General features: G+C 35.4%; 2 pseudogenes across 2 annotated transcripts; both read left to right on the forward strand.

Annotated features, from left to right (window-relative positions):
• Window positions 1-248: 248 nt before the first annotated feature.
• Window positions 249-2905, forward strand: LOC143633752 (pentatricopeptide repeat-containing protein At1g05600 pseudogene; annotated as a pseudogene). The gene is made up of 3 exons (XR_013153724.1): window positions 249-349; window positions 671-2281; window positions 2822-2905. The product of XR_013153724.1 is annotated as a pentatricopeptide repeat-containing protein At1g05600 pseudogene (transcript).
• On the forward strand, window positions 2699-6726 carry LOC143632598 (disease resistance protein RPV1-like; annotated as a pseudogene). Its single transcript, XR_013153541.1, has 4 exons — window positions 2699-3301; window positions 4236-5336; window positions 5423-5773; window positions 5884-6726. The product of XR_013153541.1 is annotated as a disease resistance protein RPV1-like (transcript).
• The last annotated feature ends 9516 nt before the right edge of the window (window positions 6727-16242 follow it).

Below are 16242 nucleotides of genomic sequence, written 5' to 3' on the forward strand. Positions count from 1 at the left end.
AAAAACATTTGATGAACACAACTTAACAAATATAAAACCTTTAAGTAAATGACTTATCCAGATTTTATTCAATTATTTTATATTAATACATAAACGAACATAACGAACGTTCATGAACATGAATGAGCGAACGGAACACATATTTTTTGTTCAAATAAACGAACAAACGTAAACGAACTTGTGCCGAACAATTCACCAACCGTAGGACTGTAAAAAGAAGGAAATATTTTGATGCAAGACAAAAAAAGGTACCATGTTTGTAAAATATATAACCAAATAAATGCGTCTCTCTCTATATACAGTCCAGATTCCAGAAACAGACAGAGTGAGTGAAGATTTTGTTCATCAGGTAAATGGGTTTTCGATTCATCTTTATTACTTTAGTTTTTAACTCTATATGATTATTGATTTGCATAACTTTAAGTAGCCCTAATTCGTATGTAAAACCCTAATTTCTAGCTAACATACAACATTGATTCATCCCAGTCATTTCTATGGTTTTTGCTTATAGCTTTTTGTCATGCACACCACCTGTTCGATGAAATGCCCGCCTTAACTGTTGGAGTATTTAATCTGAATTGAATATACTCTTTAGCCCCTAATACTGTTAGCCTGCTTGCACGTACCACTGTTCCTGCAACATTAATTTGTGTCCGCTTTATGTCTACAGATCAAGGTACATGAGTATCAGATGGCCACGGGTATTAACGCCAACATACCTTTCCCAGATCATTCAGAACCAGAAAAACCCGTTGAAAGCTCTTCATCTCTTTAATGAAGCAAGAAACAGATATCCAAATTACCGTCACAATGGCCCTGTATATGCCACCATGATCAACATTCTCAGCACGTCAAACCGTATTGCTGATATGAAACAAGTCATTGACCAGATGAAAGAGGATTCGTGTGAGTGCAAAGACTCAGTATTTTCAATTTCAATCAAGGCCTATGCGAAAGCTGGAATGCTGAACGAAGCCGTCTCACTGTTCAAGAATCTTGATCAATTTAACTGTGTGAATTGGACAGAATCTTTTAATACCATACTTAAGTTAATGGTGAAAGAATCTAAACTTGACTCTGCGCATCGTCTTTTTTTGGAGAATTTTGGGAAATGGGAAGTGAAATCTAGAACGCTTTCACTAACTTGGCTGATTGATGTTCTATGCGAAAAGAAACGGTCTGATCTCGCGCTACAAGTCTTTCAAGAAATGAATTCTCAGTACTGTTATCCGACCCGTGAAACCTATCAAGTTCTAATGAAGGGATTATGTGAAGATGGAAGAATTAACGAAGCAATTCATTTGTTATATTCAATGTTCTGGAAAATTTCAAGAAAAGGTAGCGGTGAAGATGTTTTGGTGTATAAAATATTATTAGATACTTTATGTGCATACGGGCATGTTGATGAAGCATCCGATATTCTAAATAAGGTTTTGAGAAAAGGTCTAAAAGCCCCTAAGAAGAGACGTATGCAGCTTGATTTTAACATGTGTCGAAATGGTAGAGACATAGAAAGTGCTAAAAGTTTAGTTAACAGCGCACTTATTAAAGGCGTAATTCCAAGTTATGAAAGTTATAACGCCATGACGGTTAAGCTTTATGCAGAGGGTGATATAAACAATGCAGAGAGAGTGGTTCAAAATATGCATGACCAAGGGTTTTTACCACAGGTGTTGATTTTTGAAGCTAAAGTGATGGCTTTATGCAAACAGGGTATGATTAACGAGGCAGAGAAGGTTGTTACAGAAGATATGGTGAAGGGAAACTGTGTTCCAACAGTTAAGTTATATAATATTTTGATTAAGGGTCTATGTAGTGACGGGAGATCTAAACAGGCTCTTGGGTATTTGAATAAGATGCGTAAGCAGTTGGGTTGTGTTCCTAATAAAGAGACGTATACTGTATTGGTGGATGGTCTTTGTGATGATGGGAGTTTTATTGACGCAAGTCAACTTTTGGAGAAAATGTTGGTCAACTCTTATTGGGCTAATGCTGAAACTTTTAGTAAGGTTATTAAGGGTCTTTGTTTGATGGGTAGACCGTATGAAGCGGTTATATGGCTGGAAGAGATGGTTAGCCAAGAGAAAGTCCCTGAGCATTCTGTATGGGCTTCACTAGTTGGTTCTGTTTTTTATGATACAGTTGGTCTTGTGGTTTTGTCTGAAATATTGGATTCATAAGAGAATTTTGTTTAATGAACAAAAAGCTTGCTTATTTTGATCTTTAAAAGAGGATTTATGGTTTGGATCACTCCCTTTTGTTATAGTGTTGTCTCGAGAAGGTAATTTTGGCCCGTTTAAGATATAGATTGATTTGGGTTAGAATTTACTTGTACAGAGTCAAACAGAGAATTAAATAAAAAATTAGTTGGGTCAAATAGGCCAAAATTCTCTCGGAAGTGTATTGAACGTTATTTAGTTCAGAAACTTAGACCCTAAAGATGTTATCTGAACTAAAACATGGCGACCATATATGTAATTAGCTCTAAATTCTAAAAGAGTTATGTTGCACCTACTTTCACACGGTTGAAAACTTTTCTTGAAATAGTTGTGTAGGAAACGAAAGGGGTTGGAAGTTTCCAAGGAAATTTAAGTATATGTGGAGAATAAAGTTAATGTGAAAAGTTAGAAAGTTTTGTTGGAAATGACTTGGATGTTTTAGAGAATAAAGTTAATGTCTTTTGGGCCCAATAAAAAAAGATGAGTGGACTTGATTACAAACAATCTGTCCTGTGAGCATAAAGTTTTTCTATAGAACCAGCTTTAATTTCCCCATTTTAGCTTCTATAACTTTGCTTAATAACTATGGCTACAGGTTTCAGTTATGATGTTTTTTTAAGTTTTCGAGGTGAAGATATCCGTACCACTTTTACCGATCACCTCTACGCGGCTCTAACGCAAGCAGGAGTCCGCACTTTTAGAGACGATGATGCCATGGACCGAGGAAGACTTCTAGGCCCAGAGCTGAAAAAGGCTATCCGTGAATCAGCAATTTCGATCATCGTCTTCTCAAGAAACTATGCTTCTTCCAAGTGGTGTCTTGATGAGGTCTTAACCATCATCCAAGAACAGGAGAGACTCTCCTCCAAACATGAAGTCGTTCCTGTGTTCTACAACGTGGATCCATCTGATGTGCGGAATCAAACCGGAAGCTTTAAAGAAGCGTTTGGTGGGTATGATGAGATAATTGAGGCAGAAACAGATGATGAGAAGAAGGTTGAATGGGTGGAGAAAGTGAAGGCGTGGAGGGGTTCACTTAGAAAAGCTGGAAGCTTGACAGGAATGGTATTAACTGCCAACGGGTATGCTTCCTCTTATTAGGTCCAGATCGGGTCAATTCGGGTCATGAGTCAGAATGAGGTTGGGTCAGAATGTAACCTGCCAATTTAAAACAAGTGTAATTTGGTTCGGGTCAAGGCAGGTCTAATCGATATAGGTTGGGGTCAAACGGGTTCTGACCGAATAGATAAGGGTCAAAAGTTGTAGATTTAATTAAAAAACGAATGACAAAAATCGTCAGTCAGAAAATGTTAAGAAAATCACTGCAAGCTGATTTTCATCATCGCAAGTGTTGAAAAAAAGAATTCTAAAAGATATACTTCATCTCAACCTCCTAAAAGGACTATTGAAAGGTCAAACTAATGATCTCAAAACACATTGATAGACAATTAAACATACCATATCAATATGGGTGATGGGTCCGGTAACGGTTCAGAAGAAGACAATTTAAAATATGTCCAATTTGGTTTGGGTCAAACTGATTTAAAGCAACAAATTAAAGATTTAAAAAAAATAATCAACAGCATCAAAACAGCAAAATACGCTGCTTAATGTTGGCGTATTAATCAAAACCTGTAAAAAGACAAACAAGAGCGGTACTAATGAGAATGGAATGAACTTAACAGTTGAAACGTGAAGTTGAACACCAACAAAATCGTGTTCAAAAATGTTAAGAGTCGTCAATACACCAGAACGACGGGCTCTTTTTTTTCCATGCCCAGTGTGACCCGTTCTAAAGTTTATATTCAGCCAAAATAGTCAATGACCATAAGTTAAAAGCCCATACTAACCCATAACTTAGCATTTGGGTCAGGACTGCCTCCTCTACCTCTCAACATTTATAACAAAATCATAGAAACAGCAAGTTTGAAGAATTATCTTTGAATTAAACAACTAATCTTTAATACGTAAATTCACATTTAACAAGACACTAACTGTTGAACTTAATCTTTGCAGTCACGAGGCCAAGTTCATAGGTAACATTATCAGTGTCATAAGGAAGAAACTCAACTACCAGCTCTTGTATATTGAGGACAAACTAATTGGAATAAAGAAAAATGTTGCCGAAATCGAATCGTGGTTAGAAGATCCATCACCTAATGCAGTTTTCCTCTTTATTAATGGGATGGGAGGCATTGGAAAAACAACCATATCCAAATGCTATATAACTCGAACCACCATGAGTATGATGGCAGTTGCTTTCTCGCAGACATACAGGAGGCATCAGATCAACCCAATGGATTGCTTCGTTTGCAAACTCAGCTTCTCACCACAATATTAAGAAGTAACAAAGAAGAAGTTATATGGAATCTTAATGAGGGAACCATTAAGGTTACAAACGCCTTTTGCAATAAAAAAGTACTTCTTGTCCTTGATGATGTCTCAACTAGCCAACAAATTACAGCACTACTAGGGCGACAACAATTTTATCCTGGAAGTAAAGTGATCATTACAACTAGGCACAAATGGTTATTAACTGAATTTAAAGTACATCCAAAGGTACATACTATAAAAGTGTTAGGTCCTTGTGACTCAAATAAGCTCTTTAGTATGTATGCCTTTCAAAAAGATCATCCTATCAAACGTTACATTGCCCGATCAGAACTTGTAGTTGATTGTTGTAGAGGGCATCCTTTGGCCCTTAAAGTATTGGGTTCTGCCCTAAATGGAAAGGCTACCGATGTGTGGGACGATGCAATACGCAAACTAGAAGCAACTCCCAATCCTGAGATCCAAAAACTTCTACAACTAAGCTATGACACTCTTGAAGATACCTACGATAAAGATTTGTTCCTACATATTGCTTGCTTTTTTGTGGGTGAGGATAAAAGATTCATCGTGAAATTGTTAGCCGAGTGTGATCTATACCCTGTAGTAGGGATCCAAAATCTAATTGATAGATGTCTACTCTACATAGAAGATGGGAAAGTGATGATGCATCAGTTAATCAAGGCAATGGGTCGGGAAGTTGTTTGCCAAGAATCACCAAAGGATCCCGGGAAACGAAGTAGATTGTGGAACGATCAAGATTCGTTTAATGTACTTAAAGAAAATGAAGTAAGCAATGCATATCTAGTTTCTTATATATCTATTTAATTTATTGTGCATGTTAAGCCATAGCTTACCTTTTTTAAACTAATTAGGGTACAAAGAAAGTACATGGACTAGCTCTTGATATGCGAACGATCGATGGAATTAATTCAACTTCAATAGTAAAGATGGACAGTGGAAGAAAACGTTGTTATGAAGATTTTAGTTGTCTAAATAAAGAAAACTTCAAGATTGGAGCAATAGAAAAAATGAAGAACCTAATGCTACTTCAACTCGACTATGCAACTTTTTCTGGAAGCTACAAGAAATTGCCCAAAAAGTTACGGTTGCTGCGTTGGCATGGGTTTCCTATAAAATCCATACCATGTGATGTACCTTTACAGAAGTTAGTAGTTCTCGACTTGTGTTATAGCAAATTAAAACAAGTTTGGGACAAGTTTAAGGTATATATGTTTAGTCTCTTTTTCTAGTTTCCCATAATTATGCTTGTTTTCTTGTCATATGGGTCCATATAAAATTTTTTCATATATATATGCTCTTGTTCTTATTATAGGAGATTGGAACCCTAAAAATTCTTAATCTGAGTTATTCCGTGGAGCTTATCAAAACCCCTAATTTTGGTGGGCTTCCTAGCTTGGAGAGTTTGCTCCTTGAAGGATGCTTAAGTTTGGTAGAGGTTTGTGACTCCATAGGTTGCCTTGAAAGACTGGTGTTGTTAGATATAAGTGGTTGCAGAAGTTTGAAAGGTATTCCATGCTTACCAAGATCTCTCGAATCACTTAAAATGAATGATTGCCCAGAGATATTCCGTGGAGGTCCTAGACAAGTTCAATGCTTGGATTCATGTTCTCTTTTGGTGAAAATTATTATCTCAGCATGCAATCTTTATGATAATTCTTTCCCAAAGGATTGGAGTAACCTCTTTTCTTTGAAGTTATTAAACATAAGCAGCAATCATATAACTTCATTACCAGGTTGCGTCAAAAGTTTACCAAGTATTGAAACACTCTGTGCTATCGATTGCTCACGTCTTCAGTCAGTTCTAGACGTCCCAACATCCGTAAAAATTCTATTTATCATGGAGAATACGTCCTTGGAAATAGTGCAACCAACACGAAATCCCTTAACCCACATGTCCATTCTTAAATGTGAAAAACTATGTTCGGTGGAGGGTTGTTTTAAGTTTGAATCAATAAAAAATGTTGACGGAAAAGTTAGAAGATATCTTGGGTTAGAAAATGCATATACAGAAGATGAGTCCATTAAGGTCCTCTTTCTCAATCTCTTACCCTTTATTGTCTGTGTTTTTCTTTTACCTCCTGTTAAGAACAATAAACTAACAATTGGTGTGTACGGGTGTCATATGAGTATGGTATATTCAGTACCTTCGTTTTAGGGAAAACGCTTCCATGTTTTAGGTATACAGTTAAAGGATCAAGGATATCATTTACAGCCCCTTCACATCCTAATGGTTCAAGAGTAAGTTGTCTTAATGTGTGTTTCATGCCTGCTTCAACTTCTGGAGGATCATTTATTCGCTATGTTAAAGTCAATAATAAGAGCAAGGGCTTGGTATGGAAATACGCTCCTACAATACGTGAAGTACCATGTAAAAAAGGGCGTGATTGTGATTTAAATACTGTTTGGTTAAGTCTTTGGCGAATTGGCAATCTACTGGATGATGGGGACGACATTGTTGTAAGCATCAGATTGTACCCCCAGAAAGATGTAGTAGGGGAGTGTTGTGTGAACCTGGTGTACGATGATGATGAAGAAGAAATGGATGTTGTCTTATCCAATGGCATTTCATGGAGTGACAGATTGCAAGTAGAGGTATCAGATTACGTTCATACTGGGAAAACATATTACTTTGCGATTTATTGGTTATGTTATGGTAAGCTCTTAAATTCTTTAACCATTTTTAGCACGAATGAGGAGATAACCCTACTAATTCTATGTATATGAAAATGTTTGTTGTCATGATTAGAATCAATTGTGGATTGGTGGGGTCTAAAGGAGGACTGGATGGACAGGGAAATTTTTTGCAGTGTATGTTTTGTTACAGTTCCGTTGCATAAATCTACACGGTGATGTTTGTTTGTTTACGTTGTTTCGTTGTGCAAATGCAGGCAATATCTTGGAATTTGAAGAAAAAAGTTGTTAACCACTACTGACTGGTATCTTATCAACCTCCATAACCATCTGATCTGCCTTCAATTACCCATCATAGTGATATTGATAGCTTTGTATCAATAGGTACTCATACATGTAATTAATGTATCAATTTAAATAAACAAAACAATTATTTTTCATTGTTTATGGATATTTATCATTGTTGTTAACATAATGAAGCATTTGTACTCAAAATGGCTTTGATTTTCTTCCTTTCCGGTTACATTTTTTTCTTGATTTCCACACTGTTTTGAGCTACGATTGCTAATGTACTGGAATCTTTGTTCTTGATCTTCCTGATATGATATTCGCTTATAGCTCTTCGCCATTCACACCATCTGTATGATGAATCATGAAATTTCTGCCTTAATTGTTGACTAATCCATACTTGTACGGAAAGCTGTTGACAAGAATGTTTGCAAAAGATCGATATTGTTAGACCATTTAGCACTTAGCACGGTTCCTAAAAGAAAGTATGAAACATTAATTTGTAACTGTGTTATGTCTACAGATCAGGATATGAATTCCCAGCACTCTTATCCTACCCTATCAAGTTCTATAATGGAAGGATTTATGCGAGGATGGAAAAAGTAACAAAGCAATTTATTTGTTACATTCAATATTTTGGAAAATTTTCAAGAAAAGGTAGTTGTGAAGATGTTTTGGTATAATATATGGAGACGTGAATTGCCAAGCACCCTCCACAAAACTATGCAACAACCCCCCCCCCCCCCAACAAACCCAAACTTCTCTTAAAACTTTTGAAACAGGCGCACATGAAATTTGATTTTTTTTTTGAAATGGTGTGTATTATTGAAAAAAAAAGGATAATGGGAAAGTAAAAAAAAAAAGGATTTTGGTTAATCCGCCATTGTGAATGACGGATTAGGAGAAGCTTGGCATTGTGATCCGTCCATATGGCGGATTGCATTTGCCAATGATTGGAACCTTAGCGGATTAGGAGAACAACTGATTTAACCCCGTTATGTCTAGTTAACCAAACAAACGAAAAGGATAACCCCACTAACGAAACTACTAACCTATCTAACCCCAACTAACCAACTTTTGTTTTCTACCAACTTAATACTTTCCAACTAACCAATTTAATGTGCAGCTTGCATGCAAAGCTGTTTACTTCCAGCTAAAGCTGCTCACATGTGATGTATGATAGCTGCTAAAGTATGATAAAAGCAAACATGTAGATTCTTCACATGTGAAATAAAATGTTGTTCAAAGCTGCCAATTGAAATGTCATGTCCACAATTATTTTTCCTTTATAAAAGCAAACGAGTAGGATGGTGTGGTTTGGTGCAGGTCACAAGGCTTGAATATATATTCAACCATGTGTGTTTTACATTTTTTCAAAAACCAAAATAGAGGGAGTCAAACAGGATGGCTCATGCAACATAACAGAAAAAGGGCATAAGATGCTTTTCAATTTCAGGGTAGATAATTTTCTTTTCGGTGAAATGGCTTCGTTGCATTCTTTTGGCAAGTACTTTCATCATGCATGTAAAAAAATACTCATATTGCCTTCTATTTTGGTCTCTTTATTGGATGGGTACTATTTGAAAATGACCTATCTTGTAATTGTATTTTTGGTAGTTTCAAAATTGCTTTGCTTGTGGGTCCATGCTTGACCGATTCCAAGTTTGAAAGGAGATGAACTTTTGGTCTTGTAGGTTAGATTATATTTGTTTATCTTGTAGTTATGAAATACTTTATAAGTTAGGTATGTTGGTAGTCCTCATTTGGCACTTACATTCTTTTTAACACATGCTAGAGGAATTTATGGGAATTTTGTGTGCGCATTGAATCGGCTAAGACGAGGTTTCATGGGAGGCGACATGTGTGAGATTTTTAGAGGGAGAGAGACCAATGTTCTAAAGTGAGAAAGTAGGTGATGGACATAAAGTATGAATTATATTGTTTAATAATAAATATAGAATTATAAAAATTGTCTTTTATGTTTGTACCAAATTTTACTCATTGTCTTTTATATTAAAAATGATCTGATTTATCTTTTATTTAAAACTCAAGTGTTGTCGGTCTCGAACGATGTAAGTTAGAATATTGCAATGTGGGCTTGTTTTGGTATCCTAAGTTGGTTAAACGAATAGTGAATGTTGGAAAATATAAGACAAAACATCGTTAATTTCCTCTTCCCACACCCAATGGTAAGATGACTAAAGTCCATTTTGTTAAGCTCAAAAAATTACAATAAAATGACTAGTAAACGGGCAACAAGCTGCGCATCAACCCTGATCATGAAAAGGTTAATAACATCCTATACAAAATTTACTCCTTGCGTATTTTCACGTATGAAAAATAGTGACGGTCCATTCTTTATCTTATCAATTGATTTGTTAATCTAAAGGCCTAAAATATTTCTTATAATAGTGACAATCCATTCTTTATCTTATCAATTGAGTTGTATTACATTGTTGGACCTTGGTGAGAACTGATGAGGACTTGAGGAATCTTTAAGCATAATGCATTTAAAGTCCTTGTGTTTTGATTGTATATATTAGTTTGTGGTTTATAAATTATAATCTTTGTTCCTTCCTCTACGGGATTTATTTTGGTCCCATACACATATGGCTGGCTAGAAACATGATTTTTTTTCTTATTAAAATATGTATTCATCGATGAATATATATTAACTTTGTATTTAGTTAGCAATGTATGTTTTAGTTACGCGCATCACTATTGTTTGATTTTTATTTGCTTTGATTGGTTAAGCCAACATGCGTTTTGCATTGTAACGATTCATTATTTTTTCTCTTTTAACTTTTATGGTATCTGATTTAAAGTTATAGGTGCAACATTAGACACAGTAATTGTACATGAAGTTGGGATCATGGGGTCACACGTTATTTGCGTTTTGGTTTTTGTTGAGAATAATTGGATCCTTCATGAGTTTCGATAGTTTTGTTTAATAAATAGAACCATATTAGTTATGGTTCTATTCTAATTCAATTTTTTTTTTGCAAAACTATTAAAATAGACATACATTAGTATTTAAAGTATTCATTTTATAATTTTTATTAATGTAAGTACGTGTATAGTAGATTTATTTATTACCAAGCATCATTTCATAGTTTTAAAAACCTAAAGTTACAAAGAAAATTATATTTTTTTTTAACAACTAAATTTATTAAAAACCCCAAACCTAGCCTAGCAAAAAGCTAGACTAAAGAAAACAAAACACCAAAAGCAACCACACCTAAAACAAAACTATGCTCAAAATGAAAACTAACACAATTTTTCCCAATCTAATTCCACAAGTCTTCCTCTATTTTTTACCCTCCTTTTATGTCTTCTTTGAGGAGGTTGAGCGATACCCTTTTGTTATCAAAGATCGCCATGTTTCTTGCCTTCCAAATGCATCAACTTGCTGTAAGAATAACTGAATGGACGGCCTTTCGTTTATTTTCCAGAATCCCAACATGAAGATGAGTGGTGAGGAGATTGCGGAACTAAAAATGCATAAACCGGAGGTATCTTGCACCAACTACTTATGAACTGCCAAATTACCAGTGCTATATAACACGATAGAAAAATATGATATGATGATTCCTTTTCCCCTTCACATAGGGGCACCACTTTATTTCATCAATTGCGTTTCTTTCAAAAAGTTCATCCGAGGTGGCAATCCGAGACATCTCCGCTTTCCATCCAAAAAGGTTAACCTTCATCGGGACCCACCGATTCTAATCCATTACAAACGGAAGCTGGACAATAAAGTTTGTTGCACGTAATTTCCGGCAAGAGCTTGTTGTGAATCGATCATCACCTTCAGGTCTCCATGTCCACGTCTCAGGTCTTTCTTCTAAAACCCGGCCCGGTAACACCTCCAAACAGTCCCATAACTCATGTATTTCAGTCGGAGTTGATGGTTCAACCCATCAGTTCCAGTTCCATCCAGCCATCGATGATCTCGCAACCGTCATATCTCGTATTGTGCAGCGTTTATTATGCGCCAACTTAAATAACAATGGAAACAGTTTACAAAGAGGTTTGTTTCTTACCCAAGTGTCAATCCAGAAGATAATTTTAGCTCCATCACCCACATTACCCTTTATTTGTTCATTTAACAAAACATCTATCGGGGCGACGCCCCCCACTCTTCCAGTCGCTCTGGTTGAAAAGGTGGGAATATTTTGATTTTGGTATGTATCAGGTTTATCATATTGATAGTCATACATGTGTTGTACTCTTTGCTTGTTTACAACTAACACGTTTTGTTTAAGAAATATATAGCTATGTTTGGAAAAGTGAAAATTAAATTCTCATTGAAAAGAATGGTGAATAATGAAAATTATCATTGATAAGAATGATGAATAAACGGGTGTAAATTCGAGAACTGTTATATTCTGGTTTTTAATTGAGAAACTCACTAACATTCGTGTTGACAAAATTATTTTAACATACTTTTCAGGTAAATGAAGAAAATGGATGCTTCGTGAAGGATTCGGGAAAATGGTGTTGTGCGTTTGAATGAATGATAGTTGGACTTATAATTTAAAATAGAATCGTGCATGTTTGACACGTGTAAAACTCTGATATTTAATAAGTCCAACTAATTGTTCATTATTTTGAATATGATTGCCTGAACAGCGTCTATCACCGCCCAAATTAACAAAATTAAGTCTTTTGTTGCCAAGTTAACAATTTTGGGGTGTGACAGCGTCTAACAGTGAAAATGAGATAGCTTCTCCGGCAGCAGCTGCGGTCGCTCAGCCAGAGGCGGTGGTGGAGAACGAGGCGTTTCATCGCCTATTAACGAAAGTCGCCAAAATGAATGAAAAAATAGCCGTGGCTAGGTCGAGAGTTGGTCATTTGAGTGAGGAGCTCGCTTCGATGAAGATGGTGGTTACAGAGATGAAAAATAAATTGAAGGAGAAGTCAGACAAAATGCAGGAGATGAATAATGTGGCGTGTGGAAGTTATAAAGGTAATTAGCTAGTAATCCCACTATTGTTTTTGTTTTGAGACTATGAGTAATGTCGCTTTGTTTTATCATAATCATAAACTGGTTTGGTTGTGTGAATGGTGAGAAGAGATGTTAGTGTTTTATTTTGGTTTTATCTGCTGCCCTGCACTTGAATACTTGTTTATGTTTGTTTGTTATTTTGGTGTGGAAGATGATAAGAATTATTATTAACTTTATGTTTCTTCAGGTAGGTGACATGTCTATAAGAGAGAAAATAAACGTTGTAGTAATGGAGGCAAAAAGGTCCATGAATGGATGATAATTAAAAATAAAATAATAATAAAAAAAACATCACCATCACCTACATTCTTTTTGCATCCATTCCTGGACCTTGTTTGCCTCCATTAATGGAGGATAATGAAACCTTCAACCTGTCACACAGTCAACCAGAATCTACTCATGCCGCTACTGCCAACGCAATTTTTCAGGCACTCGGCGCTCACCAAAAGCCTCACCGGCGAGAGAGAGCCGCCGCCACCACTCGCCGTCCTAACGTCATCAACACTGCCGCTTCGCCACGTCTCAGCCGGAAAACCAAGACGATGCAAATACTTTTTTTATTAAGAATATTTAAAATTGGTAATATCCACCTAGGCAACAAACTTTATGCCCACGCAAACCACCCATAATAAGATTTACTTTTTTTTCAATGCCCCAATTTCAGTAACGTACGTTTTCAAATATCTTTGTTATTTATGCATCAGAATAGGGTCCAACATCGATCATATGCACACGAGTCAAAACTAGCTCAGCCAAAAACCCGTGGTTAATTTATATAAAATTACTATGAGTGTGGTTGAATGCGTGCTATGAAAATCCTTTTAAGTCTAAATTAACAAGTTAATTCACATTTATGTATGAAATTTATTTTTATGCATATCAAAAGCAAATATTTAACTCATCTTACACATATATTACATTTTAAATCATTCACATGACCTAACATGACATGTCACAATATATTTATATATAGTCTACCTTACTTTATAATGATGATGACATACAAATAAATTCAATAGCAACGAGGCATTAGTATTAAGCTTAAACATTCCATTAAACTTATCTAGCTCAATAATTTTTATAAATCCATAATTATTTAAAAGAATCTTATACGGGAGATTCTTTTGAATCCCTGAAACACAGAACACATAATCCAACAAAAAATATTTTTCAAAAGTAGATACATGTCTAACTAATGATTTTACTCATATGAAGTCAACGTTTTTTAAATGTCTTATTTTCATACAACCAACATAAAGTTTTTGAATCGGTTCAACTCAAGTCAACAAATACTTTAATTTTGACCCAAAAAACTTGAGTTAAAATGAAGAGTAAATTGCTTGAAATATCCACCAATGCATTATCGTGCCAAGTTCCATAATTAAGATAATTACAAACACTTCCATATTTGCTATTTTTTAACAACCAACTAATAGCGATCATTACACTCATGATCGAAGACAATTAGCACTAGGTAGCCAAAGCCTATCATCTCCTGTAACTAGCTAACCCAATAGACCAATCTATCATCTTCAAACAATTAATTTGCATTACCCAAAATAATTAAATAAAATGTTAAAAAGTTGTCTACTTCACCAATACTGTCACCATATATCGTTACAGTCACAAAAAACGACTTCACACTAAACAAATCTTGGAGATCACACTGGTGAGTCATGTCGCTTTCAAAACTCAGTATGGTTGTTCAACTATAAGAACACTCAAACCTGCTTTAAGATGCATGCTTTCAAAACTCAGTACGGTTGTTCAACTACAAGACAAATGCTTTAAGATGCATGCTTTCAAAACTCAGTACGGTTGTTTAACTACAAGACAAATGCTTTAAGATGCATGCTTTCAAAACTCAGTACGGTTGTTCAACTACAAGACAAACACTCAACAATGCTTTAACATGCATGCTTTCAAAACTAAGTAGGGTTGCTTAACTATAAGACATATGGTTGTTCAACTATAAGACGAACACTCAACCCTGCTTAGTTTAACATGTATCACCCCCCTTCAAACCATCGTTACAAATTAGAATCACATACAAACCTATTAACTTTTCTTTTCCATGGTATCCAAACTTGTTACTTATCAAAACCTCATTTTCTAACCCTAAATGTCTCACATATTCAAACAACTCTTCCTCTTTGTCCGACAGCTATATGTTGCTTCTACCTTTGTTGGTAGATAACCATTTCTCTTGGTAGGTAACCATTTCTCCAACAGATTTGTTCTAAAGCTTGTGAAAAATCTATATTTAGTTTTATTCTTGTATAAGCTTTTTATTGTTCAGTTTACAACTTTTTTTTACGAATAGACATTCAAAAACATATTGTACAAGGAAACTTGGAACATGTTGCTTTTGATTTTTATATTTACTTGCTTCGAGCATGTTCATATTGCGATTGGAGCTATGATGTGTTTCCAGGTTACAAATTTAGTAACATGTATACTTGTAAGTTGTAAGCTAATAATCACTTGATTTTAGTATACAAGAGACTTTCTAAGGGATAGAACCATATGTGTTCTCAACAAAACCATCATAGATCTTGTTCTTTCACATATTGTTAGTGTTACGCCATTACATGTGTTTAAACATGCTAAAAGAAAAAATATAGATGTTTTCAAGATTGTAGTGCTGATTGTGGATGAGTGTGCCAGCCAAGTAGATCAGGTGAAGAGTATAACCAGCAAAATCATGAATGATCATCTTCAAAGATTGATTTTTTGTTTCGTGTATGAACGATCGCACCAACCAGATAATGGAAATTCTGACGGGAGATTCGGGAGCTAATCGGATATACGTGAATGAAAAGAATACGCAATTAATTATTGGAAGCTTTTAAAATTCATTTTGCCAACGAACAATGCAAAAAAGGTCAAATCTCAATGATTTTGGCTAATGTTGAGAAAAAGAGTCATATTATAATCTTTAGCTTGTATAAGAGATGGAAACACAATAAAGTTAAAGAAAATGAGGGGGGGGGGGGGAATTAAATATGTTAAATTTGATTATAACGGTAAACCTAAGAAAAAAAAGGAAAACAATTGAACTATTAAACAAACAAACAGAATACAAGGATTGCCTGAAACATTGAAGATGGTATTCTTGGTGCAAACGACCCTAGCCACTCGAGCCGGGGGCGACGGTTTGTGAAAATCCAAGTGTTAAGGAATCACATGATATATAACACACATCATGTTAGCTTGTTAAAAACTGTAAAGCAGGACGTTAGAATTAATATATTTTAGTAAAGGCGTGACGTTGGCAAATTATTAAGAAAAAAAATATGAATTTACGTTTAGTAAATATACTAACTAATAATTAATAATAGTAATAATAAGAATAAGAATATTATATATTTGGAAACAGTTGTTACCGCCATCATCAAAAAACACTCACCAACAAATACAGACTTAACGTAATTAACCTACTCTAATGGCGTCTAACGCTGAAAATGAGATAGCTGCTCCAACAGGAGCTGTGGGCGCTCAGCCGGAGGTGGTGGTGCATCAGCCGCCGGTGGTGGAGAACGAGGCGATTCATCAGCTGTTAACGAAATTCGCCGAAGTGAATGAAAAAATAGACACGGCTAGATCGAGAGTTGATCGTTTGAGTGATGAGCTCGCTTCGATGAAGATGATGGTTACAGAGATGAACGATAAATTGAAGGAGAAGGTCAGACAAAATGCAGGAGATGAATGACGTGGCGTGTGAAAGTTATGAAGGTAATTAGC

The sequence above is a fragment of the Bidens hawaiensis genome, unplaced genomic scaffold (assembly GCF_021521415.1).
Source record: "Bidens hawaiensis isolate Kalapana, Puna unplaced genomic scaffold, B.hawaiensis_p1.1 tig00000512_1, whole genome shotgun sequence".
In the NCBI taxonomy this organism is placed as follows: domain Eukaryota; kingdom Viridiplantae; phylum Streptophyta; class Magnoliopsida; order Asterales; family Asteraceae; genus Bidens; species Bidens hawaiensis.